Genomic DNA, 26,501 nt, shown 5'->3' with positions numbered 1-26,501 from the left:
TTTTTAAACTTCCCTCTCTCATCATAGATGCCCATCTCCAAAAATGATCTGGCTGCCAATAAGGTGGGAAGCCTTTTTTTATGTTATTACAGACAAAGTCAGTACAATGTCAAACCCACTATATTGACCTTTGAAATGTTAATATTCAAAAATATCTTTTTTGCTTTCTTCTACCTTTTGGGCTTCTAAAGAATACATATACAGTATTCATTTTTTTCAAATTACCATGCTTAAAATATAGTACATGGCAAAAATTGTAATAAGGGTAATCATTCCATTTTACTATAGGATTAGGATAATTTTATGTCAGCATATTATGATTTGCTATATTTCTTGCTGTTATTTAATTGGATAATAAATTAATTGCTGACATTTTCCCCAATATGTGCCTTCCTATGGTGATCAGCAAATCTTCATTTTAAATTACAAAGACTTCTACAGAAAGAAACGAAGATATTTAAAAAATAATAACATAACCAGGGACAGGTTATATTCAGGAACAGACAGCGAAAAAAAGCTTTTCCAAAATGAATAGATGCTCAGAGCTGATATAAAATAGGGCAGAGAGCCAATAATGGTAGTGACAGAAAAGAAAACTAGTTTCACAGCCTTTGACAGCTTGAATATTTGATATTTTTTTAAAAAGGGATAGAAGGGAGGAAAGAAGAAAAGGGATGCAAAATTTATGTTGTCTTCTATTTATGATCATTGGTATACATAAGCTAGTGAATTGGGTTATAAATGAAGTATTTTCATAAACAAATAGAATATTGTAGTTTTTAAAAAATGATTTGGCATCTACTCAAAGAAGAAGTCATAGCTATTGATCAACAAAAAAAGAGCAAGGAACAAAATCTTTTGCTTCAGTCTGAAACAGGTTTATTTTCTTTGTTGTGCCTTCCAGTCAGACTTGACTCTGGTCAACCGTATGGCCAAGTTCATACAGTTTTCTTCTAAATATTTTTGGAATATAGCTTGTCACTGGCTTATTCTAGGACTTCAAGTTACCAAACTGGCTTTGTGTCTAAGGAGGGACTTTTCACAATTCACAGCCTCCCATTTTGTAGCCTGGTATCTTTAAGTACTACATCAAACTGGCTCTAAGACAATTTAGTGAATGAAAATTTAACAAAATGACTTTCAGATCAGATATGCTTTAGCAATCCCCTTTGGATTCTGAGTAAACATTGCAGGCAATGCTACCGTAGTTGTAGGATTTTTGTAATGTGTTCATTAGAATTAGGAGACTTTTGTAACTGAACATTGATTGCCTTCCTTTGGTTACTTAGAGCAGGCTCTGACATAAGATGTGAGAATTGTGGGAGAATCTCACAGAGATTTTTGATCTCCTATGCCATAAAACAACAGTCTTAGCTTGCCTTTGAGTTACCATGCTATAAAAGGCATGTTAAAGAACAAAAATAAAGTTAGTAGTAAGCATTTATTTATTCAGTCAATGGTCAGCAAAAATCAAAGATAAATAAAAAGCAATAATAAAAAAAATTAGAGGGCTGGAATAACATCCTATGAGAAAAACAATGTTTTAATGTCATGAAAAAAATGGGCTAATGGCTGACATGAACGTGGCACATTCATTTATTTTTGGTGATGAGAAGTGGGTAAGAATCATTGTCTCAGGAACTGGGTTTCACCTGTAAGTCAGTAATTTCAACCTTGGGAACTTTAAGATATGTGGACTTTGATTCCCAGAATTTCTCAGTCAGCATGTACAGTATGTGTGGACCAGATGGGAATTCTGGAAGTTGAAGTCCATATATCTTAAAGTTCCCAAGGCTGACAAAGACTGCTGTAATGCGCCTGCGTGAATTTACAGGTTACAAACCCAAACAACAAATATATTTAACTCCTTAGTAATATTACCATAGTTCCAGTCTGTTCCTGTGAAACAGTATAGGACAGGACAGGAAAGGGGGAATAGGAAGAAAGGAGAAAAGCAGCACAGAGGAAGAAAAAGATTGCCTGCCCGTAATGTAAATGAAAATTTCTGCAGAGAAAGCTGATTTTAAAGGTTAAAAAGCAGGCTAAGCCATTTGTTTCCTCATCAGTTAGCAACCTCAATAAAAACATCACTGCACTCTGATAAGGTTAACAAAGGAACCTGACACAAAAGATTCTTTGCTAGATACTTAAAACTGTAAAGGCTTGACATATTAAAAATAGGGCCAAGAGGGCCAGTGGAGGGCAGTATTTTGTGATATTTATGTCCTTGTTCTTAAAATGAAGTGCATAAACAACTCCATCCTTGAAGGTGACTTTCTAAGGAGGGAAAGACACTTTACTAAAGTGGCAAAGGGGAGACTTCTGACAAGCACGCTAAGAAAATCATTTTGCATTGCATATTATTAATAGAGCCAAGTTGCATTTTGACCAAGAACCTGTACTTTTTCTCCTGTACATAGTTCTCCATAGGCTTGCTTCATTTTTCCCCATATCGATCAACATTTTTTAAAGTTAAAATCAAAATTAAAATTTCATATCTTTGTCTCAAAAGTAAAAATCCAGTTGATATCTGTATAAACAGGGAAGCAATAAAAAGCCCAGGTTTTTCCAGTAGTGAGCTCAGAGTAAATACAAAGGCTTAACAAAAGAACAATATTGGGTGTTTTTTTTTTTTTTTGCCAAGGTATAATTTTCTCTGAAATATTAAACAAATATCTAATACTTTTATTATCACTAGCAGAGTGTCTCATATCTTCCAGGGTTGATGGGTACATGAAACTTTCTCTGGGACCATTCCCACAGTTCTTAACAAAAACAGTGTGCTCTTCTGGAAGTTGAATGAATGCATGGAGGAAGTGAAAGAATAGAATTATGAGGGGAAATGTTTTCTTTTAACTGTTAGTCATCCAGAGTCATGAATCTGAGATGGATGGCCATATAAATGTGATAATAATTAAATGTCATCTAAACTATTGTGGGTGTGTAGGACAGTCGGAATCCAGGAAACTGATAACAGCATGTTACACTCCAGTGAACAGTAATAATTGGAAGAACGAGATACAAGTTTGCAAATAAATTATGCAGTTTCTGAATGAATATGATGCAGGATAAAATTATGCTATTTGGTGGCGTGAATGACTAAGTGGGAAAAAAGAGAGAGAGAAGTGATTGTGTCATTTAGAGACCTAATAATGAGAAAGAATGGTAGCATTTGTCAAAGAAAGAAAGAAAGAAAGAAAGAAAGAAAGAAAGAAAGAAAGAAAGAAAGAAAGAAAGAAAGAAAGAAAGAAAGAAAGAAAGAAAGATAGATAGAGGTATTTTTCTTCAACCGGGTATTTTCCTACGTAACCAAGTCTGCAGCATAGCCCAGTGAAATCACATCCACTATCCTAGGCTTCTTCAGACATCAAGCAAGCATTTTGCTGCCTATTGGGAGACTAATATAGATCTATTTCAGACTGATTGGTCCTCATCAGTTAGCCACACCCTTACCATATATTCCCTCCCCGTAGAGGCTAAGTATTTGCTTTCTTCTTTTGTCGTAGGTTTTGTGTGTATTTTTCTTCAACCGGGTATTTTCCTACACAACCAAGTTTGCAGCCATAGTGAAATCACATCCACTATCCTAGGCTTCTTCAGACAGCAAGCAAGCATTTTGCTGCCTATTGGGAGACTAATATAAATCTATTTCAGACTGATCAATCCGAAATAGATCTATATTAGTCTCCCAATAGGCAGCAAAATGCTTGCTTGCAATATTTAGCCTCTACGGGAAGGGAATATATGGTAAGGGTGTGGTTAACTGATGAGGACCAATCAGTCCAAAATAGATCTATATTAGTCTCCCAATAGGCAACAAAATGCTTGCTTGCTGTCTGAAGAAGCCAGTTCTTAATTTAGGACAGATCATTTTTAGGTACTGTAGAGCAGGGCTCTCTGACCTTGACAACTTTAAGATTTGTGGACTTCAATTCCCAGAGTTGGCTGAGGAATTCTGGGAGTTGAAGTCCACAAGTCTTAAAGTTGCCAAGGTTGGAGACTGCAGAGTATCTGAATATGGCAAAAAAGAAAAGCAATCTAAAAAATGAAAATGAAAGTAGAACATGAAGGGGAAGTACAAGTATTGTGTGAAAAAGCATTAGAAGATAGAATAATGTTCCAGAGAATTAATAATTAAATATAAAAAAGACTATTTGGTGGAATTGTGATGTGAGTCAGTAGTGGGTTCCAATCCCGTCGCTACTGGTTCACTCATGGGTGTGCACACGATGCTTATGTGCATGCACAGAAGCATCTGGGTGGGGGGAGGTGTAGACTTCCGCCGCCACCGGTTTGCCCGATCCAGGGTGAACTGATAGCAACCCACCACTGATGTGAATGATGTAGTGTATAAGAAAAAGTGCATATAAGAAAAACTGTTGGAAAAATGAAAATAAAATACAATATGTACATAGAGGAAAGATTAGTTGCAAAGAATGCACTCAGTCAGGAAGAATAATTAAGAATAAAAGGATCAGAAAAAAATACACAACTTTTTTGTAAAAATATTAAATGGTTTAAAATGGATGAGGAGGACTAAAGGACGTATCTCCTATTGAATGAATGGTATTCAAAATAAAAGTGATGGAATAATTTAGCATTAAACTGAAAGGACGGAATGCTGAAAGCCCCATTTTAGAAATTCATACAGAAATTATAGTTTGTTAAAGAATAGCTTTGAAACAAACACTATATATGTTCATATATAAGAAAAAAATATAAAAAGGAAGTAATAAATGCGGGAAAAGTTAAAAATGTGAGGCTGAAAGTTTAATGGAGTAACCAGAGATGTGGCTTGCTTATGAAGTGGCTGTGTGATGTTTAATGTATTTGTAAAGACTGTGCCTTGCACTCAGAGGAATGTAGTTATTGTTTGCCTTATATAAAAACCTGGGAAGTATTGATCAGAATTCTGAAAGACTTTCAGTCTCAGAATTCAGAAATATCTGAGAGACGACAATGAATAAACTGCGGTTGTTGTTTTAGTTTAGGCTGAGGATGTACAAACCATGCTTATAGTCTTTGGCAGACTATTTAGAAAGTTATGAATGTGAGATTTAGATAAAGCATTTGATAAAGTAATTAGGTTTAAATTATAACATTATTATTATTATTAATAAACCAATGTTTAATTGTGGAATGTTTTACATGAATATGAAGTTTAGTTGCTGAAAGCAATCAGTCGTAAGAGACAGAAGTACCAGTAAATAATATGTGAAAATCAGTGGAATGCTTAGTGAACAGAGCAAGTAAAAATGTTAATATGTTCTTTGTTTAATGTATTTATTCATAAATGAACAAGGAATGTTTGTGGTTATCTCAGAGATGTGTCAATTGGGAATATCAGTGTACCTTTTCATGTTCTTGGCTACTTTGCAGTAAACGTTAGATTTTATGAGCAATGAGTAGCAGTTATCTGAAAATTAATATGTCAAACATCAAAGTAGCTATATTTGACAAGGAAAATTTAACTGATTGAAATTTATTAATAAATGGCAGAAAAAATAGATGAAGTAGAATAATTTGTATGCCTTGGTAGAATGTTTATGAAATAATTGGACAAATATTAAGATGTGTAGTCCTTGACTATCATAAAATATAAAGTAGAAAAAAAACAAATTTAGATGCACACACATTAAAAAAAGGTAGTGGGCAGTATTTTGTGAGGAATGAAAGTTTGTTGAAAGTCATAAAAATGGTTATGTGTAAGAGTGTTACCCTTACTATTTTGTTAGATGTAGATGAGATCTAGTTGTCTCAGGTAAAACAAAGAATAAGTTGAATGTTGTGATGACAGGATACTCAGTAACACAAGAAGAAACTCAGTACAAAAATGAATAGGTGCTTAATGAATATGGTCTGAATAGAAAATGTGAGTTATCATTGTGAAATAAATACTGTCAGGTTATTTAATCATATAGCAATAGCACATATATTGTCCCATAGTTTTTACAGCACTCTCTGGGCAGTTTACAACATCAGCATATTGCTCCCAATAATCTGGATCCTAATTTTATCAACTTTGAGCCCCATCAAGATCAAACTCCAGGTTTTGGAAAGAGTTTGCCTGAAATACTGCATTCTAACCACTTTGCCACCAGATAAAATAAATGAAGATCAAATTGCAAAGCAGATATATTTATATATTAGCTATGTAGATAAAAGAAATTGATCAAGAGGATGACTGAGAAAAGTTTTGGCTGGGGGTGTTGATGACATCTTAACAGCAATAAGAAAGTTAAAAGCTATGGAACAACCTTTCCCTGGAGATCATAAATGGCCCTGACTACATTTGTCTTTTGAAAGGCATTTGTTTGTTTGTTTGGTTGGTTGGTTGGTTGGTTGGTTGGTTGGTTGGTTGATTGATTGGTTGGTTGGTTTGTAAAGAAAGTAAGTCATGGTTTTCTGGATTGGAAAGCTTGTTGCGTTGTTCACCATCCAGATTTTCATTTGCCAAAAGACATATAAATTTGAGAAAGGCAGGCATGCAAGCAATGTATGAAGTCATATATGAAACAACGATTTACAAAGAAAGAAAAGTTGAATGTGCAGTTGAAAATATCAACTACCCATATATTACTTTCTTTCTCTTATCCCTCCTGTAATTTAGAAAATAGAAATAAAATCATGGGCTGAAAGGGATCTTGGAGTTCTTTTAGTCCAACCTCCTGTCCAAGGCAAGAGTCCTTGTTCCATCCCAGACAAATGGTTGTCCAGCCTTTTCTTTAAAACTTCGAACAATGGAGCACCCAAACTCCAATAGGCAATTGATTAATTGTTCTCACTTTCAGGAACTTTCTCCTTAGTTCCAAGTTGGATCTCTCTTTAACAAGCTCCTGTCCATTGTTTCTTGTCCTGCCTTCAGATGCTTGGGGGAATAAATTGACCCATTCTTCCCTGTGACTGCCCTTCAGATATTGGAAGATACAATATTACATATATTACATCACTCCTAAGTCTTCTCTTCATTAGTCTAGACATATCTAGTTCCCTTAGCTGTTCCTTGTATGCTTTAGCCTCCAGACCACTAATCATCTTTGTTGCTCTTCTCTGCACTCTTTCTAGGACCTCAGCATTTTTATTTTTTATTTTTATTTTGTATTGTGATGAATACTGGATACAGTATTCCAAATGTGGCTTCACTAGTGCAGTATAGGGGACACTATCATTATCACACCTACCTGCATATTTGGTTTTTCCTTCCTAAATGCAGGACCTTACTTTTCTCACAACTGAGCTGCATGTTGTTGGATAGTGCCCAATGCTCATGTCTGTCAAGATTATGAATGTCAGAGTCATCTGCAAATTTGATGTGCGCCCCTTCAGTCCCCTCATCTAAGTCATTTATAAGTTACTTCTTTTCTGTACTCCATATTGTTTTGCAATCTATCTAGATATATGTGCTAGCAATTAAATTCCCTCCCATCTCGCATTTGTGCCTTATTTGTACCTAACCCGGCCTATCACCAGAGTGTGATATGAAGTTGTGAGGCTTTGCCATAATACTGACGGCTAGACTAAGATAATTGCCTAACTTGGATAAAAATGCACAAAAGAAATAAACTGCTGTAATATTAGCTTTTTTAAAATATGTGTTTGAAGGCTTCACATTTACAGTCAGGAGGTACATTTCAAATATTGCTTGATAAGATGCATAATTTCTTTAATTGGGGGTTTAGATCCACTATAAATTCCCCTTCTTCCCACATATCTCTGATTGATATGTTAACACAGTTTAGTAGAGGTTTTTTTTTTAAGGCAGCAGGGAAAACTCACTTCATTTTTTTTAAAAAAAAATGTAATTCGTGTTCCTTCTAATAACCTTGGAATGGCACTTTTAAACCCTTCCACTAATTTATTGGCAGGAATGCTACTCTGCCAGCCTTGATAGAGTTTTCGCTCCTCTGTTTTCTCTGCTGTTAGAAGCAGCTAAAACACTGCGGGCCCTGAAAAAATGTCATCCAGGGAGAACTCTTAATCTTTGCTGCTGCAGTATTCTAGTTATAAGAAGGGATGCTGGACAGGCTGTAAAAAGTCTCTTCCTACCAGGAAAGCAGAAAACAAATTTCTTATCCTGTTCATCTAGTGTTTAAGTAGGATTGCTACATCTAAACTATGAAACCTAAGCAACCAGCTTGGTTGCAAAAAGCTAGTTTCTTTTTGCTGCCATCTAATGGTTTGCCAGAGTTTTTTAAGCATTAGTTATCCATAGACACTCCCAAAATATATATTTCAACTAAGGAATTCAAAAGTTTGAGATAGTGTTTCTGTCCCAATGTTGCTTATCTTCCTGAAACTGTTTTATCTTTTTTTAATTGCTTCCCTCTTTCATAACTCTCTTGATCAGAACAAACTTTTTTTTTCTCCTGCTGTGCAGTTCCCTTGCAGGAGTTCACACTGAGTTCTCAGGATGAGATAGGATAAAAGCAAGCAGAAGAATGCTGCAAAGCCCAAAATAAGATAATATCTTTTTTGTTCCTTTCTAATACGCCTGCTCTCACTCTCAGCTGGTGACTTGCATATGAAAAATGTAATACAATTAATGAAAATAGGCTGATGGACTCATTCAATTAGGCTAAACTTTGCAGATTGCCTTAGAGCAGGGGTCTTCAAACTTGGACTTGTAGACTTCAACTCCCAGAATTCTGCCACAAGTTTGAAGACCTCCGCCTTAGAGCGTTAGATTCCTGTTTTAAGTTGAGGTGGTCAGTCTTTTGGGACATAGGGACATGCTTAAAGTAGGAGAAGAGCTATGAACAGTGGTGGGTTGCCCCCAGTTCGCACTGGTTCTATAGAACCGTGTTGTGGCCCCGCCCTCCGAGCCTATCTCATCGGAGGAAGAAGGCTCCGAACATGAAGAAGAGGAGTCGGCCAGGCCTCCCTCTCCAGGCCCCTCCCCTCTGGCACTGCCTCAAGTGCCGGCCGAGGAAGAGGAGATTAGTCAGGAGCCAGGTGTCTCAGATGAAAGCGAGGGAGGTGATCTGTCGTTCCTGGATCCACGTCAACGAAGGCGTGATAAATGGTTGCAGCAGTTAAGGAGGCGTGCCAGGGATTATAACTGAGTCACTGGACCACACCCAGAGACTATATAAGAGAGTGTGGTGGCCATTTAAGATTCTGTGACGGACAAAAACTAACTCTGGCTAGTCACTTGAACAACGCTTAAAGCTGCCAACAGGTTTCTTGCTTTGGAACTGGATTATCTGCAATTTGTATGTATTTTTCTGTTTATCTGATGAAGTAAAGCCCTTGGCAGCCAATGCTCGTATAGCTGCCAAGTTTTAGATAACAACCTGTGTGCATGCCAAGTGCTTTCTTAACCCTCGGCTGACTGTGTTTGTGTGTGTGTGTGGAGACGGGGACAGAACAGAACCGGTAGTAAAACCGGTGGGACGCTCCGCCTACCGAGCCCAACCTCACCAAAACACTTCTGCGCATACGCGAGCGAAGCAAGAGGCCCCGCTGTGAACCGGTAGTAAAAGTAAGTTGAACTCACCCCTGGCTATGAACCATATTATATGGGGATAAGAGCCGATTGTTTTGGAGGAAAAGAATTTGAGCAGTGGGCTTCTTCATATCTTAAAAGTAATGTTCTTTGATTAAGACTTTGTTGGGTTTTTTTTTAGTTTTCATCTGTTACCCAAATAAAAGTAAACAAGAAACTTGTTTTCAACAATCATAAACAAAACAGACTGCAATAAGGACTCATAGATCACACATCAGTAGCGGGTTTCAATTCCGGTTGCTACCGGTTCACTCGTGGGCGTGCGTGCACTCGCCTCACATGTTTCTAAGCCCCATGGGTCCTCCGTCCATTTAACCAAGTGACAGTATGCTTCCTTCTGCTTGGAACAGCAACAGGAAAAGCACACTTTTATAAGCCATGACTTTACATCAATAATGAAGTTTTGGTATACAAAGCCATGAACAGTTTCACCATGAAAAATTTACAGGCCCTGAAACTCAGCCAGACAAAGCACAGGCTCTTTGTGGAGGAAAGCATTGTGGATAATATTTATGTTTAATAATATCTCTCCTGAATAGGTCAAATTAAAAGTTACCACTTTTTACTTTCTCCAATGTTTAAAATATGCAGAAAGAACAGTCCACGCATGGTGTTAGTGTGCCACCTGCAGGGGAAATTGGGCTCATGTTGAATTTTATATTTTGTCCAAAAACAAAAGAGTAATTCTGTCCTTTGAAGCTACATAGATTTTGAAACAGGCTGTTGTTGTCTTAATAAGCAGTTTGCAAATATTTTTATCAAGTCTGCAGGGAAGCAAAAAGAATTCTCAAAAACTGCTACTCACATGCAGGCAAATTTAACTGATGATTGAGCAAAGTATTTTAACTCAGATCTCCCCCTTGAGATAAGAAGAAAGAAAACGTACACATTTTGGTTACATTTTGTCGCCAGCAAGTTATAATGTCATCTATTATTCATTACAATTTATAAAGCAGCAGCAGAATTCCATGTTAGTTTATGAAAGGTAAAAAAGGATAAAAGATAGATAAGAGACATGCTTTCTCAACCCGGTACTCTCCATATGGGTCAAGCTTTTCTATAAATACAGTAACCTGACAATATTCACTCTCTTCTTTTCATTTAAAAAAAAAGTGTTCACTTTTTGCCTGCATGTTGATTTAATGTAACTAATTCCCTGCCTTTCAATTCAGTAAAAACTGTGTTAAAGGCTTCCAGTTTAAACATATTTTATATATTTGAAAGAAAAGTAAAATAAGGAAACGAGTAATGAACAAATGAACAAAAAAACCCATAGGAAAAGAACATTTTTTAAAAAAAGGATTGGGAAGAATTTAATAAGAATTTAATAACAGAAAAACAAACTTCAATGCATTACAAACTTGAGAGAAAATACATGGTTTAGCTTGGCGTTACTTGCCAGAGTTGGCATCATATTTTTCTGGGAATATATATCTAAGGCAATGCCCCCACCTCCAACACTTATCCCCCTCTCCTGCATCATTAATTGATTATCAGAGGCTGGATCAATAAGAAAATTATCTTCTTTATAACTTATGTGATAGCAGAAGTTCTGACAGATACCAAGGGCCAGGCAATAATGGGAAATTTGAAATGGAAAAAAAAGTCTTTAAACTGTATTCATTAAACCATAGAGGAGTCACAATAGTGCTTATTAGATTTCCATTAGTTATCTGGTTGGCCACTATGAGAATAGAAATGCTGAATGTGATAGATTTTTGATCAGATATAAATTGGTTGTTCTGAACTATTCTAACATCGTAACAGGGGTATATTTCAAGTTGTTAATTCCAGTTAATTATCAAGACCCTCTTTTATATCTCTTGTAATCTGTGAATTAATAGAATTTATTAAAGATGTTCACTCCAGTCAAATGCAGCAACAAGGAAACGGGAAGAGAGATAATAAACTTGAAAGGATTTGGTTCAGATTGGAGATTGATGATTTGAAGAGGGCATGAGTTAGTTCAAGTTTAGTGAACTGATTTAATTCAAGCTGCTGTGAAAGTCCATTAAAAGAAGATTTGTCCATACGCTACAATGCGAGAAATATCAAATAGTCTGAAGCTGCCCCATTGTTTGGGGCACAATAGGATGAAAATTACAGGGATGACAAACCATTTTGCAAGTATTCACCCTGCTGTGTTTCAAATAATGCTTTAAAAAAGTAAGGTCCTACTTTGCCACTTGCTTTTATGGAAGCCAAGAATGAACATGCTATTAAAAAAATGATTGCTGCGTTTCCATCACAGAGTGCTAGGCTGCCTCTGATTGCTTGCTTTTTGGGGGTGCCAGGAGAGTAGCCAACCAACATCACTGGTTGTGCCAAACTTTATAGGCCACACATTAGCAAAGCTTGACATTTCCTTGGCAGGACTTTGAATAATGACTGTTATTGACTTTTCCTTATAGGGAGTGTTTTGCTTCTTCTAATTGCTGAATTTGGGGGATGCCTAAAGGCATGTCTGGTTTGGTAAGCCTCCTGAAAAGAATTTCATCAGTACTGGCAGAACTCAGTGGCCATCAAAGTTGGACCATATGGCCACTACTATATACCAATTGGTTAAATTAGCAGGTGCAGAAGAAGCATGTTAGCAGAGTGAGATTCACTACCACAAAGACAGGTAGAGCACAGAGAAAGCGGCATTAGTCGTTTGTCCACATACACAACATAATACATTTTTGGAGCAATGTGTGTCAGTTTGGGCTTTGCACCATTCATTTTTACTTTTTTATTTTATTTATTTTGTCGAATACTTATTAGATAATATATATAAGTATAAGCATGAATTGAATACATAAAATTAATACAATTAAAGGAAACATTAGGACAGGGATGGTAGGCACACTGGTGCTCTTATGCATGCCCCTTACAGACCTCTTAGGAATGGGGTGAGGTCAACAATAGGCAGTCTCATTGTAAAGAGCTTTAAACATGGCCTTTGAATTTAACTTGACTCCTAGTGAATGAATTTGTATAGTATTTCTGGCAGCATTATGAAAACACCTTGCTTGGAAGAGCTTTCTTCCAAGTTTTTTTTTTACACTTCCCAGTCTAGCCAACACCTATTCAAACACGAATCACGGCTGAGATAGCTTAAGCTCCGAGAACAGTCAAGGTCAGCTGAGAACAGCCATGCTGAGGCATCAAAACCCTGAAATCTGTTCAAATTGATGTAGAACTCAAAAGTACGGCTTGATCCAAATGGGTGTCCTGGAATTGAACTTTTCTTCAGAATACCGAGAACTGACGTGCACCTCCAGGAGCATCATAGAAATGTAATATCCCATTAGCACAAGAGAAAGCAGAATGAAAACTTGCAGATGACCCCATTAAAGAAAATCAGAGCAAGGAAGGGATTGAAGTTAAAATGGTATTCACCTTTTTGCCATGCCATTCACAACCTTGCTTTGCAATAAAAGTAAGGAAGAACAAGATTGCTTCCTAAATTAAAACAATTGGCAAATGCCATTCTCTAATGTGAAGAGAGCATCCATTTGCAAACCTGTTCTCTAACTCTAATAGGCTTTGAGAAAGGTCATGTGCTTAGCCATGTGGGCTTGCCCAATTCGAATGATGTGAACCTGAATGTTAAAACTAACCTTACAAATGTCCTGGATTCAACCTCCTGGGGTCAGTGCCTTGAATGGACAGGAAAGCAATTTTGCACACCTGGTTGAAATGAGAAGTCTCTCAGGATTTTCCAAAATTAATATTTTAAAATTAGAAATCTACTCCTCCACATTTTACCGTCTTGGCTGTCGGATTAGCCATGTCTTCTTTAAATAGTTCTATATCAGGGGTGTCAAACCCGCGTCATCATGGCATTGTCACATGACATATCATGACTTTTTTTCCCCTTCACTAAACTGGGCATGGGCATGGCTTGTGTGATGCATCCAGCCAACGGCCCACACGTTTGACAGCCCTTTCTATATGAAAAAGACTAAAACGGATGGTCAGGGACATGTTTCAGCCTTTAAGTTCAACTACCAAAGTTGTGACTTGCTGGCAGTATTCAGTGTTAGTGATGTAAAGGGTTGCCATTCAGAGGACTGCTCCACCTAATAAAACTTATTGCAGATAGAGGCAATGTGGCAGGCTGGCAGGCTTTGGCAAGGTAGGCAATCTGAGAAGAGTAACGGATAAGAGTTGTGGAAAAATTGAAAGTTTTTACAGGCTGTGGTAATTGGCAGGCAGTTAGCTTGTGACAAAGGTCAGTTAGTGGAGGATTACCGACACAAGGGAAAAAGGACCTTGGGGCCAAAACAGGCTGGCTGGCATAGGAGGAGCAGGAAATTTGCTATTAACTGCATTCCTGTACAGTATGTACTGTATAGTTGTATTGCACAATTATGGTCAACGACCCAGTTAGGCAAACATGCCATAATGATCACAGAAAGGGGATCTAGCAGGGGTGGCTTCAATGTACTAATTAACAACATGGCTTTATGGTAGTCAGAACTATTAACTAAGCCAGGTTTCCTCACCCAACCCATCAACTTTTATATTTCTAAGTAGTAATTAATTTCCTAAAAGTGGTCTACATTTGATAAAACCACTTTGCATACTTTGCATGTAAAGAATCAACAGCCATAGTCTTCTAATAGTAATAATTAAGGGTTATTCCCACCTGTTTCCATGTCTCTCCATTAACAGCATCAGTGGACGTTCAGGGTCAATCCCTTTATTCCATGTTGAGATTTAATTTTATATCTTTAGTAGAAATCAAAGAAAAATCAAATGCTAATTGCCAGGTCCCTTGTTCCCAGAAGGAATGAAGCAAACCTGTGGGATCAGGCATAATGTTAGCTGTGACCTATTATTTTTAGAAACTGTATAACAAACTAGCTCAATCTTAATTATGTTCCCTATTCCCAAAAGGTATAAAACAAGCCATAGTTCCTTATTCCAAAACAGTAACTTTGACTTTTTAAAATCAATGTTCACTTGTCAAGACTCATTATCATACACGCCCCCCCCCAAAAAAAAAAACCTCTTAAATGAGTGCACTAGCAACCAAGGGCCAATCCATTTATTCAGGGTTCATTTAATACCTGCCATGGGTCCTTTGTAGATTCTGTTCTATTTTTAATTTTTAAAAAATGTACAGCTGCAGTGAGCCTCTAAAGACAGACAATCAAAATAGCATGGATGATGAAAGTGCATTTTCAAGTGATTTGGAAAGAAAACCATAATACTAGAAGCCAAGATATGAATAACAGAACAAGGTCCAGGACACATGCCTGTTAAATTAAGAAACAAGCTTGCATAATGAAGAATTGCAAGACTGCACTGCGCCTTCATTTTAGAACCATCCGCTGCATCCAACCTACTAAGTATGGACATTTTAGCTTTCTATAGATTTAGGGTCAGGTGCCCTTGAGGTCAGAGTTTTTATTTCAAGAGCATCAAGCCTCAGCCAGATATTTTTCCCTAGGAAAATATCTGAATGTTTTTTCAGGCAACAGTGGCCTCATCTCTACCAAGCCATTTCTCCAAGGGAAAAAACAGACTTCTCATTTGTACATTGTTGTTAAAATTGCGTTTTCACAGTTCTAGAAACTTTCAGACAATAATGACCCCAGCTTCTTCCAAGCCTCCCCAAAAATAGTTGAAACAAGACAAGTATTTGCATACAAAACCACAAATAGAATAACATTCCTCCTCTCCCCCACATGCACACATTTTTCTCCAGCTCAGACAAGAATGATGGTACCATCTGAAAGGTATCCCTATATGAGAGGGAATAGGCTGATCGCCCAAATATAGAGAAAATTAAGATGAAGATGCTTGAATTGTATTTCTAGTGTGCTCAAATGAGGTCATGGTGGTGAATAATTTAAGACTAAAGTTAGAACAAACACCACCTCTTCTAGAAGCATCATATTCACAACCCATACAACATCTATAAATTACAATAAAAACTCAAACCACTAGATAGCAGTTTTCTGACTCTTTTTGCTATCTTCAGGTAGTGAAGGTATGAATTCAGACTTTTTCTATCTAGATATGGTAGCCTAAAACCTGTGTTCAGCAGCAGTATATTTAAGTTTACCAATTGCTGGAAGTAAGCCATATAGAAAAGCTGTTTTATTCTAGTTCAATGTTTTGCAACTTGGCAACTTTAAAATGTGGAATTCAGTTTCTAGAATATCCCAATCTCACATCTTAAAGTTGACAAGTCTGAAAAACTTTGCCCTAAGCTTTCAGAAATTTCATACTGTACCCTCTCTGACACCTAGAATAATTTATTAGATAGTCAGTATATAATCCACTCTGGGGCCCTTTTGACTGTTCTTCTTCTGTACCCCTTTATTTCCCAGCTTCAAACTGCAAAATTTGATTTGTCTTTAAGTTTGGCTTTTGCTGTGATTATTTTTAAGGTTTTCTGTTCTGATCTCAAAGGCCTAGATCTATAATTAGTTCATTATCTATTTGTCAGAAGAGATTATTTTTGGTGAGTCAAGAAACATGCAATTGACTTTTTATAGTTCTGTGCTCTTTGATGAAAGGCAACTATTTTATGGTAGAAGAGTTTTAAAAATGTAATTTTACTACATGTATAGGCATATAATTGTAGTAATTATTTTATCTATATAACCCAAAGTAATTCCAAATGGCTTTTGAATTGAAAAGAAATGTCTTACTAGTGTTAATTGTTGCAGTCAGAATGAACAAAATTCACAATAAATAAATAATATCAAGGCGCATCCAGGGTGAAAAGAGTTCCATCAACCATTCTTAGAACAAAAGAAGAAAAAGATTAAAGCTTTTAGAAATCCTTGCAAGTTAGCCTTGTAAATGCATTAGCTGGCATGCAGATTACACAGCAGTCTGAAAATATTGGACTTAATTATTGGAACATCTGAACTGGATCACTTTTTCATATTTTAGGTGGTTATTATGGCCGGTCAAATTCAAATCATATCCATTTGGTATATGAATGCAAGAATTATTTTAGATAATAAATCTGAATCTGAATGCTTTTCATTGCTGGATCTGATAGTGCTTTCACTTAAATGAAAATGTCCGATCTGGCTTCATAAAACTGAAATTAGAAAAAGAGTTTCTCAATAGAATACATTATTTGCTAAAAGCAGTTGGATTTTTATATCAAGACAACAAGACACATTAACCAGGTATCAGCAGGTAGCATCACATGGCCAACCTTATGTAGATTTGTAAGCTGGATCAAAGTTGGGAATACTTAGGAACCATCTGGGCATCCCAGAGCTATAAACTAGAATAAGATCAAAAAGCATTCCAGAATAGGATAGGTTAGGATATGATAGGATAGGATAGGATAGGATAGGATAGGATAGGATAGGATAGGATAGGATAGGATAGAATAGAATAGAATAGAATAGAATAGAATAGAATAGAATAGAATAGAATAGAATAGAATAGAATTCTTTATTGGCCAAATATGATTGGACAGACAAGGAATTTGTCTTGGTGCATATGCTCTCAGTGTAGATAAAAGAAAAGATACATTCGTCAAGAATCATAAGGTACAACACTTAATGATAGTCATAAGCAATCAAATCATATTAAGAAGCAGTCAGTATAAATCATAAGGATACCAGCAACAAGGTTAGAGTCATAAGTGGGAGGAGATGGGTGATAGGAACGATGAGAAGATTAATAGTAATGCAGACTTGGTAAATAATTTGACAGTGTTGAGGGAAATATTTGTTTAGCAGAGTGATGGCGTTCAAGAACTGTTCTTGTGTCTAGTTGTTCTGGTGTACAGTGCTCTATAGCGTCGTTTTGAGGATAGGAGTTGAAACAGTTTATGTCCAGGATGCGAGGGGTCTGTAAATATTTTCATAGCCCTCTTTTTGACTCGTGCAGTATACAGGTCCTCAATGGAAGGCAGGTTGGTAGTAATTGTTTTTTCTGCAGTTCTAATTATGCTCTGAAGTCTGTGTCTGTCTTGTTGGGTTGCAGAACCAAATCAGAAGACAATGGCAGACTACTGTTATATGATTGACAACAACACTGCTTGGGCAGGGAGTTAAATATGGTTTATATATGTGCCTTCACTTGTATATGTTAAATAGGTTAATAGAACATTCCTTTGACTTAAAAAAAATGGAATCAATTTATGTTTTTATTCTCAGACAGTCTGGAGAGCAGTTATGGCAGATTCCCAGCTTTTCCTGATCTCCATTCTGCCAATTTCCTCTCTTGGGCCTCTTAAACTTCTTCAGTGTGTCCAGTCCCTGATGTTGAAGAAATACAGTTCAGTGGTAGCTTTGTATGGAATAAAGAGAAAAATCAAGTTGCCCTTTGGGAGAAATTATATTGGGATGATTTTGTCTTTTCTTGATATCATTGATGATAATGCTGAGCTGAATTATAATGGGATTAGTTGGAGAATAGGCAATAGGACAACTGTCCTGAATTAAGACTAACTGAGCTCCAAAGTCAGCAGGACTTGCCCAAATAATGCTGAGCTGAATTATAATGGGATTAGTTGGAGAATAGGCAATAGGCCAACTGTCCTGAATTAAGACTAACTGAGCTCCAAAGTCAGCAGGACTTGCCCAAAACAGTAGAGACGCAAATGGCCATTGCATTTGAGTCCATAGTTGACTCCAGTTCTTTCCAAAGGAATTGTTTATTTCAAATAATCCCAGACACCATTAAAAATATTAAAATCTTCCTTATATTGAATTGGGGTACTAGATATCTGGATGTTCATTAGCTAAAACAAGAATAAGAAATAAGAAATGCTACACTAAAATCATCAGCTAGTGTAGCCAGCAAAGGTGATTCAGCAACTACAGGAAAACTCAGAGGCATTTTCCAGAACGCTGCTACTACACTCCAGCATTGGGAAAATCCTCTTCTCTGACAGCAACTGAGAGAACTTTTTTTTCCTACTTATCTCCCACTCTGTGCTCTCTCCACGCCCCCTTTTGCACCCGAATCCCCAGTCTTTCTCTCAGTTGCTGACACACTGGGAGGATTTTCTCTGTGCTCTGAGTGTTGCGTTAGGCCTTTTGGTTATTTTTGATTAGCCCCCTTTTTATTTTTACTTCTCCTTTTTCGGTTGAGTTAGTTTTCTTTGATTCCTGGAGGCAATCAGCTGCTCGCCGGTTTCGTGCCCAGGGAACTGGGTCGTGCCGGCTTTCGCGCTTCTGCGCCTGCTGCTGCCGGCTTCTGTCCCTGCGGGGCGGATCCGGTAAGGTATTTCTAGCGCCGGGGAGATCGGGGCTGAGCGGATCGATCCCCGACTCCCGTGTGGAACAGCAAGCCGGAACGGAGGTCTTTCAAGTGCGGCTACCGGCTCGCGGTGTTTAGTGGCGTGATTCTCCAGCGGCCGTCCCGTCAGGCTTCTGCGGGCGGCGCTGTGACTGGCGGCGTCTCTCTACAGCCTCGAGAATTCAGCCGTAAGTGTTTGCTGGGGGGGGTGGCGTGGCCGTCGGGGCTCGCTACCCTCCCGTCGCACCCAAGCCGCCCGGTTTCCAGCCCTGATTGGCGTCCGCGTGTGAGCGGCGCCAAGGGGAAAGCGCTCCGCCATCCTTCAAAGCTCGGGCGGGCCGCCATTTTACAACTACGCCACCAACTTGCGGCCGCCATTTTGAACCATTAGGGCGGCCGCCATTTTGAAATCTCCTCGTGGCAGGGCGGACCCTAATTAGAGGGCCGCAGCCTTACTCCGAGGTCTGGCTGACTGAGTCTCTGTCCCCTACTGGGCATTGACTCGGAGGAGAAAAAAGAGGGGGGGAGCATTGCCAGTTTATCGCTCACCCCTTTGTTTGCAGCCTCTAGTGCACGGCTTTCCCTCTACCTGGGCAGAGACAGGGGTGCCCTTGTGCTTAGCGTGGCAGAAGTGCCAGCTCTGCTTGTTGGGGCATTGTGCATTGCCCAGGGCAGTAGCCAGAATATTAATTCATCTGTCTTTAATCAATTAAGCAATCACTCAATTAATTATTCTCAAGCAGATATCTATTAATTACGCAATCAAAGCAGCCAGTCATTCTTTCAACCAATTAATTAATCAAACAAGCATTCATCCAATCAATTAATCAATTAATCAAGCAAACTGATTTCTGTCAATCAATCAATCATTATTTATTATTATTACAACTTTGTCTGTCAATCAACTGTTTAATAATTCTATTCTGCTTGGGGCATTCTCACCATGGCGGACTGCTCGTTCTCCTCAGACAGTGATCAGGAGGTCAGTCCTGTCAGATCTAAGTCCCGCAAGAAACAATCGGGCAAACGCTCTGCGTCTGGCGGTCACAAGTCCCGCCACTCTAAGACCTCCTCTGCCGCTGAAAAGGATGCTCTCAGGCGTCATAAGGCTTTGGAGAAACGATGTGAGAAGGCCAAGCAGGCGTCAGCTTCTTTAGTCCGTGATGATGTGGGATCCACCCAACAGTCTGTTCCTGTTCCTGACCTTTCGGAGCGGAGAGCGGTCCAATCCAGTTCTTTGGCTTGGCAGAAGGGTGCGTCCCAGTCGATGCCTGATGTTTCCTCAGCGGGGTTGGAGGCCTTTCCGCCACCTCGGCGCCAACCTTCGGCCACTTTCACGCCTACAGCAGCGGGACTCCGTGAGGTGGACAATCCTCCGCCTCCGTCTCAGTTCGATTTCCAGACGATGTTATCAACAGCGTTGGCCTCTATTATGGCGGCCGGAGCGCAGACAGCGGCCTGGACATCGGCGGCGGGGACTTCAAGCACATTGGCCTCTTCAAGGTCTCGCAGGGCTCGATCCCCCTCGCCTCGTGAGTCTGTTTCGTCTGAGGACTCGTGCCATGACGAGGAAGGCCCCGACGACCTCGAATTCTCTGAGGATGAAGCGCTGGCACCTGACACTCCAGCCTTCACGGGCTTGTTTCGTCCCTCACTATTTAAATCCCTCCTTCACAAGGCTCGCTTGACTACTAATTTGGGTTCGGTGGGAGCACAACCACCGACAACCCCGTCTGAGACCGGTCCTCATGATGCCCTGTTTAAGCAAGTCAAGCAGGAGAAGGACTTTATTCCGTGCCCTCAACTGTTCGCGGATGTTCTGCAAGCGCCTTGGGCCCAACCAGGGTCGTCCACTGCTCCAAGCAATTTAGATAAGAAACTGGTCTGTGCGGCGCCCGAACTTGATGCCATGTTGGATGTGCCTACAGTGGATGCACCAGTGGCGTCTCTCACTTCGCATTCGATGGTCTCTTCTGATCCGCTGAAAGGGCTCAAGTCGGAGGACAGGCGCACTGAATTGGCCTTTCGTAGGTCTCATCAAGCCGTGGCCTGGACTGTTAGAACTGCCACGGCTACTTCATTCTTCAATAGGGCCTCTTTGATCTGGTTGCGCCAACTTCAGGAACGACTCCCTCCAGAGGATACCCGCTTACGTCACAATATTAACAAGATTATTGCAGCCACAGAGTATTTGGCGGATGCTTCGTTGAACTCTGTCAAGTTTGCATCGCGGGCGTTAGCGACTTCTGTCACATTGCGACGCCTTTTCTGGCTACGGCCGTGGAAAGCTGATGTGAAAACCAAATGGAAGTTGGCGGCGGCCCCGTATAAAGCCCCGAACCTGTTTGGCACGGCATTGGAGCCGATTCTTGTGGAGGACAAAGACAAACGCAAAATTATGCCCTCGTCCTTTCGCAGACAAGACAGGCGTTACACCCCTTACACGCAACGTCAGCCATTTCGTTCCTACTCGGGGCAGGGAGGCCCCTCGACTTACCGGCAGTCGTTCCAGACTCCAGAACGCTTCTCGGACAGACAGCGTTTCAGAGAGCGTGGCAGGTCACAGTCCTCCTCCAAGCGCCCCTATCGTGGGTCTACTTCTAGGCCCTTCAGACGGGGCAAATGACTCACCGACTCCGGGGCCAGTGGGAGGACGTCTCCGGTCATTTCGTCATCGGTGGGCCCGGTCCACTCCGGACGAGTGGGTGCGTCGCACTATTTCGGAGGGTCTCGCAATCGAATTCACGGATCGGCCCCCACGTCGGTTCATCCGGTGTCCAGTTCCACTGTCCACAGACTCTCGCAGCCTGATGGTGAAAGAGATAGCACACCTGCTGGAGATCCGTGCGATAGAACCAGTTCCGTTGGACCAGCAGGGGACCGGCTTCTATTCGATACTGTTTTTGGTTCCCAAAAGTTTGGGAGGGGTCAGAGGCATTCTCAACCTCAAGGAGTTGAATCGGGCGGTACGTTACCGTCGTTTCAAGATGCATTCTCTTCGGTCCATTCTGGCTTCTATTCGCCAAGGGGACCTGATGCAGTCGGTGGATTTGCGAGAGGCTTACCTGCATGTTCCAGTGCTTCCTTCGCATCGACAGTTTCTGCGATTCGAGTATGCGGGCAGGCATTACCAGTACTGTGCGATGCCGTTCGGTCTTTCCTCGGCCCCCAGGACTTTCACCAAGCTGGTGGCGGTAGTGGCCGCGTCTCTCAGTACCGTTCCGGTGAGGGTGTTATGTTACCTGGACGACATTCTAATCCTGTCCTCGTCCAGGGCACAAGCGGCGCAAGACAGGGGCAGGGTGCTTTCGGCCTTCCGAGAGCACGGATTCTCCATCAACTTGGACAAGAGCCAGCTCATCCCCACGACCGCAATTCTACACCTCGGGACCCTGATAGACTCCCAGAAGGGTCAGGTTTTCCTGTCTTCAGAGCGGGCGAAAAACATCAAGTCGCTTGTGGGCCAAGTACTAACCCGGAGGAAGGCTCCTCTATTGACGCTGTCACGTTTGTTGGGGAAGATGGTCTCGTGCTTCCGCATTGTTCCGTGGGCATGCAGACATTCTCGTCCACTACAATGGCTTCTTCTTCCGTTCCAGAGAACAGGCAGTTCCAACTCCACAAGGACAGTGTTAGTGCCTCCGCGAGTCAGACTGTCACTGAGTTGGTGGAAGTCGTCGGCCATCCTGCAAGGTTGCAGTTTCCTGGAACTAGACCGGGTCGTGATCACCACCGATGCCAGTCTCCATGGCTGGGGAGCTCACCTGGGGGCCCAGGTGGGCCAAGGACAATGGTCTCCAGAGGAACGTGCACAGAGCATCAACCTATTGGAACTTCGAGCCATTCACCTCGCCCTTCTGCATTTCCGGACGCTGGTTCGGGGTCGTCATGTCTTGATTCTCACGGACAATACATCTGCCAAAGCGCACATAAACTGGGAAGGGGGGACGAAGTCACAGACGTTGATGCTCGAGTCGACACGTCTGTTCAACTGGGCGGAGAGGAATCTGGAGTCCATCCTCGCAGACCACATTTCCGGGAAAGCCAACACACGAGCGGATTGGCTCAGCAGGGAAGTGATAGACCAGGCCGAATGGCAGTTGCTTCCCAGTCTATTTCAGGAGATTTGTCTTCGCTTCGGACGGCCTCTGGTGGACTTGTTCGCCAGTCCGGCCAACGCCCAGCTTTCCCGGTTCATCACTCGGTATCCGACTCCAGCGGCAGAAGACACAAACGCTCTGCGGTGTCGTTGGCCAGCGGGTCTACTGTATGCCTTCCCGCCCGTCACACTGATTCAGCAGGTGGTTCGCAAGATGATAGCGGAGAGGGCGGAGATGTTACTGGTAGCTCCACATTGGCCCCGCAGGCCGTGGTTCGCGGATCTTGTGGAGTTTTCGGTGACAGACCCGTGGGTGATTCCTCCACATCGGATCGTGCTGTGTCAGGGGGCCATTCGTCATCCCGAGCCCCAGTGGCTGCAGTTGGCCGTCTGGCGTTTGAGCGCGTCCTCTTGAAGAAAGGCCGTTTGCCGGATACGGTGATTGGTACGATTCAGTCGGCCCGTCGACCATCCATGACGAGGATCTACGAAGCCTCGTGGAAAGCCTTTTGCCGTTAGTGTGCGACTGCTCACGTGGATCCTACGTCTGCAACGGTTCAGGATGTCCTCATTTTTCTACAGGCGGGTTTGGAACGGGGTTTGTCTCCCGCCACTCTCAGACGCCAGGTGGCGGCCCTGGCCACTGTGTTATCCTGTCCACCGTATACTTCCTTGGCTCATCATCCGTGGGTGAAGGGGTTCCTTCATGGAGCTACGAACCTGAGACCGCCTACGGTTCATCGTTATCCTTCTTGGGATTTGTCTTTGGTTTTGCAGGCTCTCACCTTGTCTCCGTTTGAGCCACTGGGTTCCGTTTCACTTAAGTTTCTGTCGTTCAAAGTTGCTTTTCTCCTGGCGATCACATCGGCTCGACGCATTTCTGAGCTCGCTGCTTTATCTGTCAGGAAGGACTTGTGCATTTTTCATGCTAATACTGTGGTCCTGAGGATGGATCCTGCGTTTTTGCCCAAAGTTAATTCGTGGTTTCACCGGGCGCAGGAATTAGTGCTTCTGGATTTCTGCCCGTCGCCGAGACATCATCGAGAGGTTCTTTGGCACACTCTGGATGTGCGCAGGGCGTTGAGACGTTACATACGTAGGACGGCCGAGTTTCGGAAGACAGAAGCCCTGTTTGTTTCGTTCCATCCTGCAACCATGGGTCAGAAAGTGTCGTCGACCACGATTGGTCGTTGGATTAAGGCCTGTATTGCTGCTGCTTATGAGAATCAGCGTCGCCCTGTTCCTGGGAACATTTTGCCTCATTCTACGCGGAGTGCGGCTACTTCAGCAGCCTGGGCTACCCAGGCTTCTGTGTTGGACATCTGTAGGGCGGCTACTTGGACTTCTTTGTCGCCTTTCATAAGACATTACCGGATTGATGCCTATGCTTCGGCTGAGGCATCTTTTGGGCGACGAGTTTTGCAAGCAGTGGTGGCTGGGGCTCCTGAGTTGAATAGTGTTTTGCCCGGCCCTGAAAGTTAGGCTTGGGTATGTCCCAATGCTGGAGTGTAGTAGCAGCGTTCTGGAAAATGGACATTGACTTACCTGAATGTCCTTTTTCGGAACGCTGCGTATACACTCCATTTCCCTCCCTTTCTTTGGTTGTTTACTTATGGTGGTTTTGTGTTAATAAAATTTGTTGTAGTTCACCTGTGGTGTCTTCGTTCAAGACTGGGGATTCGGGTGCAAAAGGGGGCGTGGAGAGAGCACAGAGTGGGAGATAAGTAGGAAAAAAAAGTTCTCTCAGTTGCTGTCAGAGAAGAGGATTTTCCCAATGCTGGAGTGTATACGCAGCGTTCCGAAAAAGGACATTCAGGTAAGTCAATGTCCATTCTGAGTGTTAAGATGGAATTTTTTTTAATCTACTTACCAATGTTGAGAATTGAACATGGAATCTTTAATGAAGTGTAGGCGCAACCAATTTGTCATTCCAAGCAAAATTGATGAGATGTAGCATAATATCCAAGATGTTGCTTCTACATATACAGTATTTATTTTGTCCCTAAGACAACAACTTTTAGTAGGAGGATTCCTGCTGACATCTCAGGGATATTCATAAGCATCAGTTTGAGCATGGCTGATGCCTGATAATTCAGGGTTACAGGAAAGTTAGCAATGCAGTTGATTAAACTGTGAGCTGAAGGAATTTGGCATTTGGTAGAGTAAAGCCTTTAGGTGGGTTTTAAATTGGACTGGCAGAAATTGTTGCCTTTAGTGAATAAAAAATCAATATGGGAAGAAGGAGCTTTATTTGCTATATCCTAGGAGTGATGCCACAGGATGCTAAATGTTAGGGAGAAAAAGTCATTTTTTTTAGTTTAAGATTACCTCACAGATACAGAACTGCACTGAATGTTAACTTCACTTTAGATGCTAATATTAACAGTATGTATTGAAAGCAAATTAGATCAGAACATAAGGTGGAGCATGGTCATTCAGCAAAGCTTTTTATTTACTAATGCAGAATAAACATGAAGCTACTGCTTTTCTAACCCTGGGCTTCTAACAGGTTTGCTTCCAGCTTTGTTTCTTGGACCTCCAATATGCTTTAAAGCAGCCTTAGCCCTTCTGCAGCCCTAAAATTGTTTGTCTGCAGCCCTTTGAGACCCTTCTGATCTGATTACAGTAGATCAGAACTGACAATTGTTTTCAACAATTTTGCTTGTTCAGTTGTTAACTATTGTCATATTGTGGCTATGAAAACTACATCAAGAGTTCCATGAATTTATTAGGGTGGTGGTGAAATTCAAATTTTTTTACTACTGGTTCTGTGCGTTTGGTGGGCATGGTGTGGCTTGGTAGGCGTGGCTTGATGAGCATGGCAGGGGAAGGATACTGCAAAATCTCCATTCCCTCCCCACTCCTGGGGGAAGGATATTGCAACATCTCCATTCCCACTCCACTCTGGGGCCAGCCAGAGGTGGTATTTGCTGGTTCTCCGAACTACTCAAAATTTCCGCTACCAGTTCTCCAGAACCTGTCAGAACCTGCTGGATTTCACCCCTGATTAGGTGGCAACATTGATGGAGATCTCATCTTTGAAGAACACTTAATTACTTAAAATAGACTTCCTAAACTGAGGAATGTGACCGACTACCCTGTTTCCCCCAAAATAAGACATCCCCTATAATAAGCCCAATCGTGCTTTTGAGCGCGTGGCAATAAGACCAAGTGCTTATTTCAGGGTTCAAAAAAATATAAGACAGGGTCTTATTTTGGGGGAACACAGTAGGTAGTTGCAAGCAAATTTGATAACTCTTGATTTAAGAGTTAACCAAGGAAAATGGCAAAAGGTAATATTTTGAATAGGTACTTATTAAAGTTTATTTTGTTTAAACATTTTATATATGCATTTCATTCAATCCAGCCACTCCCTACAAAAATTATGTGGACCTGAGTACTATATGTATGGATCAAGAGAGAAAGCCATATATGCTCAACTGAAATATCAATTTGTTTGAAGTGAGAATAAACCCAGGCTAGATTTATTGCTGCAGCTTTAATTTATTTTGGTTGGTACTTGAACAAATTATCTATTTAACTTCAAATCCCCTGATATTAAAAATCCTTATTGGGAACTCATAGGAAATCGCTTAAGTCTCTGGGAATGTTATGTAAGAATGCCTGTTGCATTTACATTCCCTTTTTCAAACATAAAAGAGTATTTGGAGACTGATAAGGACA

The 26,501-nt window shown here is 40.9% G+C and overlaps 1 long non-coding RNA gene across 6 annotated transcripts in view; it reads right to left on the bottom strand.

The window, feature by feature from the left end:
* The window catches only part of LOC148112599 (uncharacterized), an 80,415-nt gene that overhangs the window by 28,862 nt on the left and 25,052 nt on the right, over positions 1–26,501 (bottom strand). For 2 of the 6 annotated variants that reach the window (XR_015729099.1, XR_015729100.1), the window contains exon 3: positions 14,139–14,293. The exons of 3 other annotated variants lie outside the window; for them this stretch is intronic. This is a non-coding gene — a long non-coding RNA (uncharacterized LOC148112599). Of the gene's footprint in view, positions 1–10,310; positions 10,365–14,138; positions 14,294–26,501 lie in introns of all 6 variants that reach the window. One more of the 6 variants, XR_015729101.1, reaches the window with a different exon arrangement.

Source organism: Pantherophis guttatus, chromosome 8, assembly GCF_059756535.1.
Source record: "Pantherophis guttatus breed Tessera chromosome 8, ASM5975653v1, whole genome shotgun sequence".
Classification (NCBI taxonomy): domain Eukaryota; kingdom Metazoa; phylum Chordata; class Lepidosauria; order Squamata; family Colubridae; genus Pantherophis; species Pantherophis guttatus.
Note: the sequence above shows the minus strand (reverse complement) of the source record. Positions and strands in the feature narration are given on the sequence as shown.